General features: G+C 38.6%; 1 long non-coding RNA gene across 2 annotated transcripts; it reads left to right on the top strand.

The window, feature by feature from the left end:
• The first annotated feature begins 1,035 nt into the window (after window positions 1–1,035).
• LOC139150117 (uncharacterized) lies at window positions 1,036–11,479 on the top strand. Of its 2 annotated transcripts, none has more exons than XR_011556195.1 (4): window positions 1,036–1,138; window positions 7,642–7,763; window positions 9,006–9,082; window positions 10,674–11,479. It is a non-coding gene; the product is annotated as an uncharacterized lncRNA (long non-coding RNA). The 2 variants fall into 2 exon arrangements; XR_011556196.1 differs by having other exon boundaries at window positions 1,063–1,138; window positions 7,648–7,763.
• The last annotated feature ends 2,212 nt before the right edge of the window (window positions 11,480–13,691 follow it).

Here is a 13,691-nt window from a genome sequence, read left to right as displayed (position 1 = left end):
ATCTACTTGGCAATTGTTTAAAAGTATAGTACTTGCTTAATTTCAAACAATTACACCAAACTGTCAACCTTAACGTGTCAATTAAGCCCAACACGGCACGCACTATATTCTGAACTCGGATGGTTATGTCTGCCGTGTGTGCGTTACTAGTGCGAACAGCTTCAGCCAGCGGGACCGACTGTACAGCAACGGTCGTGGCACAGGCGTACGGAATGTTTCCTAGATCGTCGTCGGATGGGAAGTGACTGACACTGCGAAGGCCTAACCTCGGTACTGTATAAGAATCAAGGTATGTCACGGAAAAATCGACCGGTGGCCCGAAACAAACGAAATAAAGCATCTACCTCAAAAAAATTACATCGACCGGTCGCAAATACCTTCAAACTTTCAAATCTTTACTCTGGTTACAGAATTCTTTCAAATCTGCCAGTTATGGGCGATAATTGACTGCCCGGTGAATACTCGCACTTGCATTGCCACTCCGCCATTTTGAATAGCTGTTTTACTCCCAAAAGCCTTTGCGAGTGGACGAGTGACCCCGTGAAGAGTTTGTTTACAAATGTCAGATGGCGGGATTCACAAGCATAAACTTTCCCATGGTTTGCGTTGATTGCCTTGTTGCCTGATAGCTGAAGTTGTATTCACTGACAGTATGAAATTTACCTAACGGTTAACAGTTGAATTTAGCGGTTGTGGGGTCAAGGTGTCACTCGTCCACTCGCAAAGGCTTGCGGGAGTAAAACAGCTATTCAAAATGGCGGAGTGGCAATGCAAGTGCGAGTATTCGCTGGACAGTCAATTATCGCCCATAACTGGCAGATTTGAAAGAATTCTGTAACCAGAGTAAAGATTTGAAAGTTTGAAGGTATTTCCGACCGGTCGATGTAATTTTTTTGAGGTAGATGCTTTATTTCGTTTGTTTCGGGCCACCGGTCGATTTTTCCGTGACATACCTTGTATTCTTATACAGTACCGAGGTTCGGCCTTCGGCCTCACAGTACAGTGTCAGTCACTTCCCATCCGACGACAATCTAGGAAACATTCCGTACGCCTGTGGGTCGTGGAGGGTCGTGGTACAGCACATCTACCGAACACTAACTACGTTCCCGGTTTTTGTTCAAGTTAAAGAAAGATAGTGGTAAGTGCCCACTGCTTTGTATTCCTATACCGATTTTTGTCGCGGGTAACTTGTGAGCTGCAGTGGCTTCTACGAGTCACTCGACCCAGTGACGCTCGACCCCTGACCGTTTCGACCCCTTCGGTATGAATGATCATCTCGAAAGTACGTCCTCAGATTTTTCGATGCTCATAGCACTTTGAAAGACTTTAGTGGAACCTTGTAACGTCGGGAACGCACCCGAATGGCTCGACAGATACATTGTGTGCGGTGGGACGCCCTATAACGCCGGGAACACACAGCACGGTATTCAGGGCACAGTTACGTGTGGTTCATTACACATAGCCGCCGCGGTTATGCATACCACGGCCGCCGTGTAATTCTGATGCAGGGCCAGGCTGGGCCGAATAAAAAGAGGTCAGTCAGTTGCGAGCTGGGCCAGTAGGATTATGATTATATGATGAGACTACAGTATATTCTTCTATTTTCTAGGTCTCGCTAAGCAAAGACAATGTCATTCATGGGCGCGATGTTTGCAAACTTCCTTCCGCCATGGATTATCTCGCTTTAACGCTAACTACACGATGACATCGGCCGGAATGTGGTACATCGTATTTTGCTTTCCATTAAAATACCTTTGAACCTACGATTTACTATATACCGTCAAACCATAGCATAAAACGTTATTCATCCAACGATCAATGATTAAGTCATTGTTACTGCTAATTTATACCTCTCGATCGTACTGCCCGCGATCTGCTGAAAGGGCGACCATGTATTTCAGAGTTGAACGTCAGACGTTCTCGTTGCTTACTGAATGTTCAACAAAATAACATAAAAAAACTAATTGGCATGCGTATAAAAGCATCTGTTGACTGTGAAGAGAAAATGTATTGTACGCAATGTAAGTGGTAGACCTCTCACACCACGGCGCGGGCACTGGCCGAGCTCGCAACTGGCAGACCTCTGTGGTTACCGGCCGGTGTCCTTAGCTAGCCGTGTGTGTTCCCGGCCTCATACGGCCTCCCCATATAACTCTGGGAACACACAGCATTGTACGTAGGGCTATTACTGTTGAAATCACTAATGTGTTCAAAACGTAAAAACAAAGACACTGCCGCCAGCACGTCTGACCGCAACTTTTTCCGGCTGTCAGAAAGACATGTCAACCGAAAACATGAACCCGCCACATTCAAAACATCGACGCGCGAAACAGAAAAGTTTGACTGCCCAGACCAAAAACATAAAACCACGCCCACTTTCCAAACGCCGACCACCGCACACTTACGCTGTGTTTGAAGCGTGTTTGTGCACAGCTTTTCTCTTGATTTGCTTACTGGTTTACTAGACTTGGTTCAAGTTCATGATTTGTGATCGTGTGAGTTGGGTGATCGGCTTGGAATTCAATGATTTGTGTTCTGTTTTCAAGTGAAACGTGTGAGTAGGATATGATTATGAACGCATTGAGTGGGGTGAACGCGATACAGGGAAGTTTCACCCGGCACTCACTGTGGCTGCACAGACTAAATAAAAACGCGTTTGATCGCTACGTAAACCTGACCTGGGCTGCCAAATTTTACACGATGAACTTTTACAGATCATTTTATTTTTCGAAAATTCACCGACTTGAACCAATTCTCTGCTGGTTAATTTACCTTCGTCCTATGACACCCTAATGGCTCAAACTGAGATACAGGAATGGAAAGGCAATCTTGCCCAAGTTGCAGGATTGTAATGGAAATCTTACTGCGTGGTGGGGATAAAGTTACTGGCGATTTTCTCGTCATGCAGAGAGGTGGCGAAAAGTTCCGTTTCAGCGATCGTGGGTTACGAAATTAATGGCAACGCTTTGTATCGTGTCAAGTGTTAGATATCTCTCAAAGAAAAACAAAGCAAAAGAAAATGACGAATATGGCAATAGTGCAGAAGATGTCTCAACCAGTGCCGTCGCAGGATGTGTGAGAAGCTGATGGTCAGTTTGGGAATGGACTTTTAAAAAACTGACGCCAGTAGCCTATGAGAAATTCACCGATGAGAATATTGCTAACTCTGATGAATATGTGAATTTTTTTCTGAACAACACTCAAACAAAATCCAGTTCTTTGATTTCCAGTTCTTGCATATTAGTCCCCACGGACACCGTCCGTAGGGACTTATAGGTTTGGTCATGTCCGTGCGTCCGTCCGTGCGTCCGTGCGTCCGTCCGTTCACGCAGATATCTCAGAGACGCCTGGAGCGATTTTGTTCAAACTTGGTACAAGGATAGTACCCTACCTCATACAGATGGACGTCGATTTGTTTCACAACGCGATCAAATTTGGCCGTGTTAGAGGACTTTTTAGTTTTCACCTCCATAGACTCCCATGTATAAGGCAGTGTCCATAGACTCCCATGTATAAGGCAGTCCATAGACTCCCATGTATAAGGCAGTCCATAGACTCCCGTGTATAAGGCAGTCCATAGACTCCCATGTATAATGCAGTCCATAGACTCCCATGTATAAGGAAGTCCATAGACTCCCATGTATAAGGCAGTCCATAGACTCCCATGTATAAGGCAGTCCATAGACTCCCATGTAAAAGGCCAAGAAAAAATAAAAATTTAGTTTCTCATCGTATTCATATTGCAAAAAGGATGCAGCGGTCAACACAGTTTTTAATCCCCACAGATAAAGTCCAGGGGGCTCATAGATTGGGTCATGTCAGTCCGTGAGTCCATCCATGTGAGTCCATCTGTTCACGCAGATATCTCAGACACTTTGACAAAATGTCATGTGACCTTGGTGACCTTTGACCTCAAATATACATATTTGTCCATAACTCAGTAACCACAAGTGCCACACCCTTCATATTTGGTATGATGGGACACCTTATGACGGCACATATTGTTCCAATTAATTATGGGCATATCTAATTTTGAGCGAGCCAATAGAGCTAGAGGTCTGATTTTTGGTACGTAGGGATAACTTAGCAATACAATTTTTTTGACAAAATTTCATGTGACCTCGGTGACCTTTGACCTCAAATATACATATTTGTCCATAACTCAGTAACCACAAGTGCTACACCCTGCATATTTGGTATGATGGGACACCTTATGACGCCACATATTGTACCTCATTAATTATGCGCATATCTAATTTTGAGCGAGCCAATAGAGCTAGAGGTCTGATTTTTGGTATATAGGGATAACTTAGCAATACAATTTTTTTGACAAAATGTCATGTGACCTCGGTGACCTTTGACCTCAAATATACATATTTGTCCATAACTCAGTAACCACAAGTGCCACACCCTTCATATTTGGTATGATGGGACACCTTATGACGGCACATATTGTTCCTAATTAATTATGCACATATCTAATTTTGAGCGAGCCAATAGAGCTAGAGGTCTGATTTTTGGTATATAGGGATAACTTAGCAATACAATTTTTTTGACAAAATGTAATGTGACCTCGGTGACCTTTGACCTCAAATATACATATTTGTCCATAACTCAGTAACCACAAGTGCTACACCCTTCATATTTGGTATGATGGGACACCTTATGACGGCACATATTGTTCCAATTAATTATGGGCATATCTAATTTTGAGCGAGCCAATAGAGCTAGAGGTCTGATTTTTGGTACGTAGGGATAACTTAGCAATACAATTTTTTTGACAAAATTTCATGTGACCTCGGTGACCTTTGACCTCAAATATACATATTTGTCCATAACTCAGTAACCACAAGTGCTACACCCTGCATATTTGGTATGATGGGACACCTTATGACGCCACATATTGTACCTCATTAATTATGCGCATATCTAATTTTGAGCGAGCCAATAGAGCTAGAGGTCTGATTTTTGGTATATAGGGATAACTTAGCAATACAATTTTTTTGACAAAATGTAATGTGACCTCGGTGACCTTTGACCTCAAATATACATATTTGTCCATAACTCAGTAACCACAAGTGCCACACCCTTCATATTTGGTATGATGGGACACCTTATGACGGCACATATTGTTCCTAATTAATTATGCACATATCTAATTTTGAGCGAGCCAATAGAGCTAGAGGTCTGATTTTTGGTATATAGGGATAACTTAGCAATACAATTTTTTTGACAAAATGTAATGTGACCTCGGTGACCTTTGACCTCAAATATACATATTTGTCCATAACTCAGTAACCACAAGTGCTACACCCTTCATATTTGGTATGATGGGACACCTTATGACGGCACATATTGTTCCTAATTAATTATGGGCATATCTAATTTTGAACAAGCCAATAGAGGTAAATGTATGATTTTTAGTATATAGGGATAGACTATAGGATAGAAATTTTTTGACAAAATGTCATGTGACCTCGATAACCTTTTACCTAAAGTACACGATTATGTCAATAAATAAGTAACCACAAGTGCTATGTCCTTTATATTTAGTAGGATGGGAGACCTTATGACAACATATGCTTTACCTTGTTAATTATGCCCATATATAATTGTGGGCAAGCCAATAGAGCTAGAGGTCTGAATTTTGGCATATATGGATTAATTAGCAATACAATGTTTTTTTTCAAAATGTCACGTGACCTTGATGACCTTTGACCTTGAATATGCATATATATGCATAACTCAGTAACCACAAGTTCTTTACGCTTCAATTTTGATAGGATAATAGACCTTAAGATATCACATCTTGTACCTCATTTATTATGCACATATGTATTTCTTGGCTGGCCAATACAGCTTAAGGTCTTATCTTTTTTCCAGATTTAGAACCATAACTTAGACATGCCTCTTGTTTCAAATTGGGAACAATGACATAGACCTATGTGTCCATAGATCTGAACATATACACTCCAGTGATACTTCTTAATGACCTCATTTCCCTGCCCCATCAAGACTAATACTCCTATTACAAGTGGGGACTATGTCATTGTCAATGACTTGTTTCACAAAGTCCTACAGTCCATGATTACGAGCCATGCTTCTAGTTGTTTCTCCCGCGGCGTGTCGATGTTCTGTTCGGGTAAATCCTGTTTATCATCTCACAATTTTTTCAATTTTCCAAAGATGAACGACAGAATGTCCGCCGGCCGCGCCAGTCGACAGGACCACGATGTCTGAACAACGTCTGAGAAAGTTGTTGATCGTGAAATTTGAGGTCAAAATTGGAGGCGTGGTTTAACAGATTTGCTCTGGCGGGTAGAACTTTTCTATTTCGCGCCACGATCTTTTGAGTTTGGCGGGTCGATGTTCTCACTTGACAAGTTGAGTGACAGCTGGGAATATCTTGCGGTAAGACGCGCTGGCGGCTGGGCCTTTGTTTTGACGTTTTGAACACATCAGTGATTTCAGCAGTAAAATATTTTCAAGATTTCAGTGTGTTAACGCTCATGGTATGTTTTAATTCCCAATAACAATCAAAAGCTATGTTTCTTGTACCAAACTCAACTGAGGGAGACTTCAGTAATTATGAGCAGGTGGGTCGGGGGGTTAATTGGTATGCATGAGATTGCCAAAGGAGACACTCCCATCCCTTTTTTCTCAAATTCTGCCCCCCCAAGTCTGTATTCACAATTCAAATGAAACCGTCCATTTCTTAACATCAAGACGACAAATTCTCTGACATATTGGGGAATAGCAATTCTGTTTACATATTAATATAATAAATCCAACTTGTAAATCGCAACATCAATGGTCTCCACGATTGGATTGAAAAATTGTGCTGCCTCATTTCCATATTTTAGCATAACATTAGCATACTATTTGCCTAAAATTTGAGTACCTGTCACAACTTTCCTAAATATGTCACTCTACTCAGTAGTTATGATGATCACATGATGAATAGACTCTCAAAAAGCAATTGAGAATAACAACTTTGTAACTACATGGAACCTGTGTATCAAGTGAAGTTACATGTAGCATGAAGCCGGTCAGTTTTCTAGAAAAAAATTTTCTTTGAAATTGAAACACTTTGTAAGAGTATTGATAATGATACATACCGAACGTTTTAATCCTTCAAAAACTACCTCAAAAATACAGAGTTGAAAGAAAAGTCACATTCAAAAGTGGCCTTATTTTGTTACATGTTTTGTAAGTGGGTAATTCCAACACTCAGCTAGCTGCCACATTTAATGGCCCTGTGGAGAACTCTGATTATAAAATACAATTTTATACTCTTTTAATGGGGTCCAGCGTCCAGTTACTGTAAGTTTGATGAAATTTTAAAAATTGCAGTCTGTGCTATTTAAAGGGGAAGTTTACCAAGGCTGATTTTCACATGTGTGCTAGCTTCTGGGTTGCTATAATATGGGAAAGCCATTTTCGCCATTTATAACTCACATGATTTTTTACAAAAATGGGTAAAATTAGTCACAGAAGTTGCAGTGTAGGGCTTCATCAATTTGATTTATTTTGAATCATGGGGGAAAAGTGCCAAGGTTGTAGAAGTGGTGATCAAGACTCCGAGTCATTAGCTTTCATTTTGAACTCACTGCGGTGTGTATGTGATTTGTTCTTTTAAAGCGGTAGGAGTTGGGTGAAGATGTTGTCATGGATACCTGTCCTAGGACACTACCATGGATCCCAGTCCTGAGGTCGCTGTCATGAATTTCTGTCCCAAGGATGTTGATCATAAAAGTGATATTGTAAGTTCTGAATAATTTTCCTAATGCAGTATAGATATATGCCAGATAGACTCAGATAGTATCATGCATCTGGAAGTCATGTTATCATGGTACAAATACTTCACAACAGTATGAGTGTACAAATAGGAATAAATAAGGCCATTTTATGCATTTGTTGTTGTTACTTCCTTGTTTTGTCGTAGTTGAGCAAAGGCACTTCTGCAGTTGTGGACTCAAATTACCAATGGCTCATTTGCATAGCAACCAATCCGATCACTTCAAAAAAAGATAAACAAGATGTCATCAACATCAAACACTCACATGATGAACTACATGTATGCTGTACATACATTCCATTCAAAAGTATCACTTTGTTTGTTTTTCAATCTTTTAGGCCAAAAGTGGAGTTGGTTGCTCATCATCGAACTTATTAATATAGACCAACTGCATCAACCTCCCTCCTAAAATATCAGGGGCTGTGCCATATTCATGTAGCTAAAACTATCAATTGCCAAGAAAATTGCAAACATGATAGCCTGTGAATGTTTTGTAAATAAACTTTTTCCTGGTGCCTTGGGATTCATCAACTGTCTCAGAATGCTGCACATGCTCTTGTTCTTGCATCTAGCAAATTTCTTGGGGGCATGGTGCTCACAGAACATGAAATTGATGGACTGGAAGATCAGGCTTCATTACAGTCTAGAGTGTTTTAACTGAAGGAAATTTGGCATTGTAAATAGATCACGTCTCCCATTCAAAGTCATTTGAAAATATAAGAATGAAAGTTACCTTGTTTTTAAAAGCTTCTCATTTTTAGCCTTCTTTCTCCACTATCATGATTTGGGAATATTCTCTTTGTTAATTGTTTTTTTACATAAAAGGTAGTAAAACTTGTGAAGCAAAACATGTCCCATACGTTGCATTTTAACATAGACTTGAAGATTTGAAGGTCCCTGAAGACAGAGATACTGTACACATGATTTTTAGACTAAAGCTGTTACAACATATAAAGCCAAGTGGTTGAAAATACATATAGTTTTGGCTCAATACTGCTTTTTACTGACTGTGCAGGTGGGAAAGTGATACTGTCTGGCAGGTATTCCCAAATCATGATTGAGTAGTGCTCATAAGTTATCTCTTCTTCTGCAATGTCAAATACAGACATTCTGCATTTCTAAGATGGATATTCAGTTACATGACTGCAGGTAAAAATATTTAGTTTTGCTAAATGATTTATACATGATGTATGCTTTTTTTGCTTAGCTTCAAGGGAAAAGATGCAAAGGAAAAGAAAGCACCATGTTCTTCTGGAAATGAGAAAGAGAAGCCATATAAAACTGGTCAGTGAATTGTTAATATTATACTGACGCCTTGCCAGTGTACTGAGTGGTTGTAAGGACAACACAGTACATGTACATGTGCTTGCCTGTTAAGTTGTGAGTTACCTGAAATTAAATAATTTCCTTTAATTCTTAAATTAAGGGGAAATTATTTTAGTAACTTTCAGTCATCAGGGCCTACAGCCAGTCAGTATGTTTCTATATATAGACCTCATTTATGCACACTAGAGGGATGAATTATCATTGATAGGGTTTCTTTGTTCCTCTCACTCATGGCAGCTTGGAAGTGGCACTGACGTGAAGTAATGATGATATTAAACTGTGGAATTTTATTCTCCTTCCCAAGTTTTCTGCAGTAATACCTCTTCTTGACCTTTATCCTGTCCTTTCTTCCCTTTTAAGTGAGGTATAAACTGCTTTTGTGAAAAGATCTCCACCATCTCTGAGTCTGATCCTGTCACATCCGGGTTCCATTAGATATGTGTATAAATAGGTTGCATATATTCATATCATCAAAACCAGATACTGTGGTATCCAGGGAAATTCAGTGAAACCTTTTTTATATTGACAATTTTTCAAAACAAACTATACAATCTGAGTTGACTGCAACCTATCTATTCAGAACAAATGTCAGACACTCTGTTTGTTCCCTCAGAACAGTAGCTGTAAGTTTTGATGATTTTATTATTAATTTTGTTCTCAATTGTACCAACTGCACTGTCTTTTTCTATTGAGAAAAGCATGTTGCATGTCCAGTGTTTAACTTGTGAAGACAGCATATATGAAATTGTGATTGTTAGCAAATTAATTTTAGTCCACACCAAAATTTACAGTGCATTTTGATTAGGTGAAAACTTGACATTTCAAGGGAGAAGAAAAGATAGTTTAGTTGGTACAAAAACATTTTTTTTTTAATCAGAAAAGTAACAGGTGTTCTGTCCCTTTAATTAAACTTAAATTAGGACTGTCTAATGATGTGTGTTTTTGTGATGTCTATACAAATGTGTAGTTTATGTATTACAGCTAATCAAACCAGTCTCAAAGTGGCCTTTTAGTCAGGATGTAGTGGATGCTAAATGTAGCTTTTATCTATACTGTATTGCATTATTCAAGTTAAATTCCATAGAAACTATGTCAGTTAAGCAAGTGATTTCCCTCCATTCAACCCCCTGCTTTAAAATCTGAGACAGTACCACAGACTGCTTTGCTTTAACAAGGTATTTCTGTTTGCTTTGAATGGGATCTTTAAAATCGGTTCCTTTGGAAGACTTTGCCATGGATTTTACTTTTTGGAGGGCTTTGGAAGGAATTATCATGGGTGAATATTAGACAATGTGAGGGGTTATACTCAAGTGTAGGCTATCATTGAACAACACTAATTTTGATGCCTGGCAGTATCTTGACTCCATATAATCCTCTTTCTAACAGGCTCCATAGACAAACCATAGAAATAAATACCACTTGGGAGAAAGAGGATTAAACAAACTGACATCCTGAACATGAAAAGAGTTTCAAACAATGATCAAAGTTCAGTGTCCTCATGTCTCTAATTTTTAAATTGTTCAATTTCTCATTTCTTACCTTTCCATAGGAAGGAAGCATGCTACATTCATGGATGAAAAGTACCACCGACTGAGGCTGAGGAAGAAGCCATTGACAGGCACTTTTTGTCACAGTAACAAAGTCTGAAGCTGAAAAATACCTTGTGCATGGAAAAGTTTTGTACAACAGGGACTGGAAATAACTGAAATGGCATGTTAAAAGCTGAGCCATAGCATTAGGAAAGCAAACATTTACAAGAGACTACAGTTTCACTATCACTATGGACTACTCCAAGGCAATGCAAATGCAGGATCATATTAATTATCACACTGGTATGATTAGTCCAACCTCCATGTGGATTGCGTCTTCATATAAATGATACATACATGTATAAAGGAGTAAAATTGATGGATGATGTAATTCTGACAAACTTAAATAGCTTTTTAATCCCTAGACACAAGGACAATGTATTAAGGCATACATATATGCAATGTTACTTTCTTTCTGATATTATCAAAATTTGCCAGCCATTATTATTTTCATGTCTGGAGCTATTACTTTGGCATGTGTGAACTGAGGAAAGTGCACCATGACCCGCGTATGTCCAGTAATTGTCTTCAAATGTGATAAGATCTGACTGTCAATGTGATGGCCTGCTATCTGTTTAATTTTTTATCATGCAAAGGGCAATACAGAAAAACAGCAATACTTTGTTGGTGATTTTGAGTCTTCTCACTGAATTGCAAGCACAAACATTGAGAATTTCAAATAAGATTTCATTCAAACATATTTCTTTTTATCACATGCAAGAGGTCTCTATATATTTCAATTAAAGCACCTATTTACCAATTTGAACTGTATCATCTTTCGTGAGTTCTTTTTCAGGGGTTGTCAAGTTACATAATGTTAGTTGCATTATGGGTGAACAAGTTCAACATCACCTTAGAGTTTGACAATGTTGAGTATTGTGACTTTTGATGGAAAAATGCCTTTACAGATATTTTCTTTGCATGTGTGTTTCATCTTTCATGTAGTGAGAATCAGTGCTATACAATATCTTCCTTTCACACTAATTTTGCTCCTGAAGCACAACACTTCTTACAGACTGCTTCATAAGTGAGATTTTAGCTTGCTGTCAATGACACAGAGCTTTATTCAGATAAGTGGATTGTCTTCTGTCCTCCATCCTCTGTGTTCCATCAACATTCATCTTCTTTTCAGGAACTGCAAGTTCAGTTGCAGGTTCTTAGGGAAAACTGAAGTTCAAATTTTGCATATTTGTATTTTCCAGCAATTTTGTTGGTTTTTTTCTCAAAAAATCTTTGACTCTGAAATCGTTTGTCCTATTGGTCTGAAATTTGGTATGTGGTTTGCTAGAGGTAACCAGAGTTTGTTCGAACAATTGCGGACTTTGTAAGTTCGGGACAATTCCCATTTTTGGTCAAAAAATCTCTAAAAAGAGTTTGTTGCACAAGTTTGAAATTTGATGTGCAGGTTGCTAGGGGTGACATGTCAGGTTTGTCAAATTGCAGTGATTTTGCATATTTGTATTTTGGTTCAGTTTTTCCTGTTTGTGGTCAAACAATCTTCGCTGACTACCAACTTTGAGCCAAAGGGATTTTTTGAGTGACAAAATATTAGAAACCTGTTTCAAGCCAAATGATATTCGAGAGTATGCAGCTCCAAGATTTCAATTTTTCTGGAAATTTTGTTCTGTTTATCACTTACTCTGTTGGCTAAAGAATGTCAAAATGTCTGTATTCATCTAGTTAACACAGCCTGTATGTATATTGTCAACATTGTTACCGTGAAAAAGTGAATTTCAGTTCAGGCTATTCATAGATAAGATATCCAGACTGTTTAGAAAGCTGAAAGCACTTCAGCATAATTAGTGGCAAGCAGGTGCAGTTGACACTCACCACACTATAAATATCAAAATTATCATGAGTGAGCAATTATACCTCTACTATTATAAATCTTCCTGTAAATCTTCTTATGTCACATGTCACATTCTTATTTCAATAATGAAATACTTTTCATTGAAATTATACCCTGTAGGTGCTAATTAATGTTTTTACTTTTTGTTGTTTAAAAATAGTTTGCTTGATGGTTGTTTGCTAATGAGAGACAGATGTCTACAAATACACCATATATACAGCTTATTATCCATGTGAGTTAAGCAAACTATGGTGACATCACTGACAAACATCTAGACTACTTTCATTATTACAAGTAAATCAGTTGCATAGAAAGATGGTATTTGCACATTTTCCATTGCAATATATGGCTGCGTTCACAAAAATGAGGGGGGAGTCGAAAACTTTTAGGGTAGTAGAGGGGGACTTGAAAATTTTGCTCTGCCTGAAGGGGGATATGAAAATATTTTGCTTCCCTTTTTGACAATTCCAAGGTTTGGTGGTTAATTCAATGAAAATTGAATAACATTTCAATGTCATCCAATTGTTCTAATGTTAGCAATAATTAAACAAGATCTAGAAGCATTTTGTCGCATTTCACTATTTTTGTCTTGAAAAGATGTACACTTTAGGGGCGACGTCAAAAGATCGATGTTTGAAAAAAAACTTAATTGCTTAAGTTTGGGGGTGGGGGGTTTTTGGCTAAATTAATTTCTGTGCAGTCAAAAACGATTTAACGTCTTTATGGCAAATTTTCGATTTCAAGGCTGATTTTTGTACGCTAAAACCGATCCAGTCACCTGTATTTTGTTACTTTATAATGGTTTTCAATTTTTATTTAATTCAATGGTATATTGGTAAGTCGTTTGAAAGAATTAGTACAGGGTATGAGTCCGCAATGTTTTTCAATTTTAGGTCAGTTAAGTTAGAAGGGGGGGGGGGGGGTGGGGGGGTCTGAGGCCAAACTTAAGCAATTAAGTTAGATTTATTATATTGAACTTTTGATGTTGCCCCTTACATGTATGTATTTTCATTTAAAAAACAAACAAGTAGGCCAATTAGTATCGGAGCACTGCTGCACCTGTTAGCACCTGTTGATAATGTTTTCAATATTTCTATGCAATATATCAAATACAGTTCTTGCTGTCTCC

The sequence above is a fragment of the Ptychodera flava genome, chromosome 14, assembly GCF_041260155.1.
Source record: "Ptychodera flava strain L36383 chromosome 14, AS_Pfla_20210202, whole genome shotgun sequence".
In the NCBI taxonomy this organism is placed as follows: Eukaryota; Metazoa; Hemichordata; class Enteropneusta; family Ptychoderidae; genus Ptychodera; species Ptychodera flava.
This window is presented reverse-complemented; position numbering and strand designations above follow the sequence as displayed.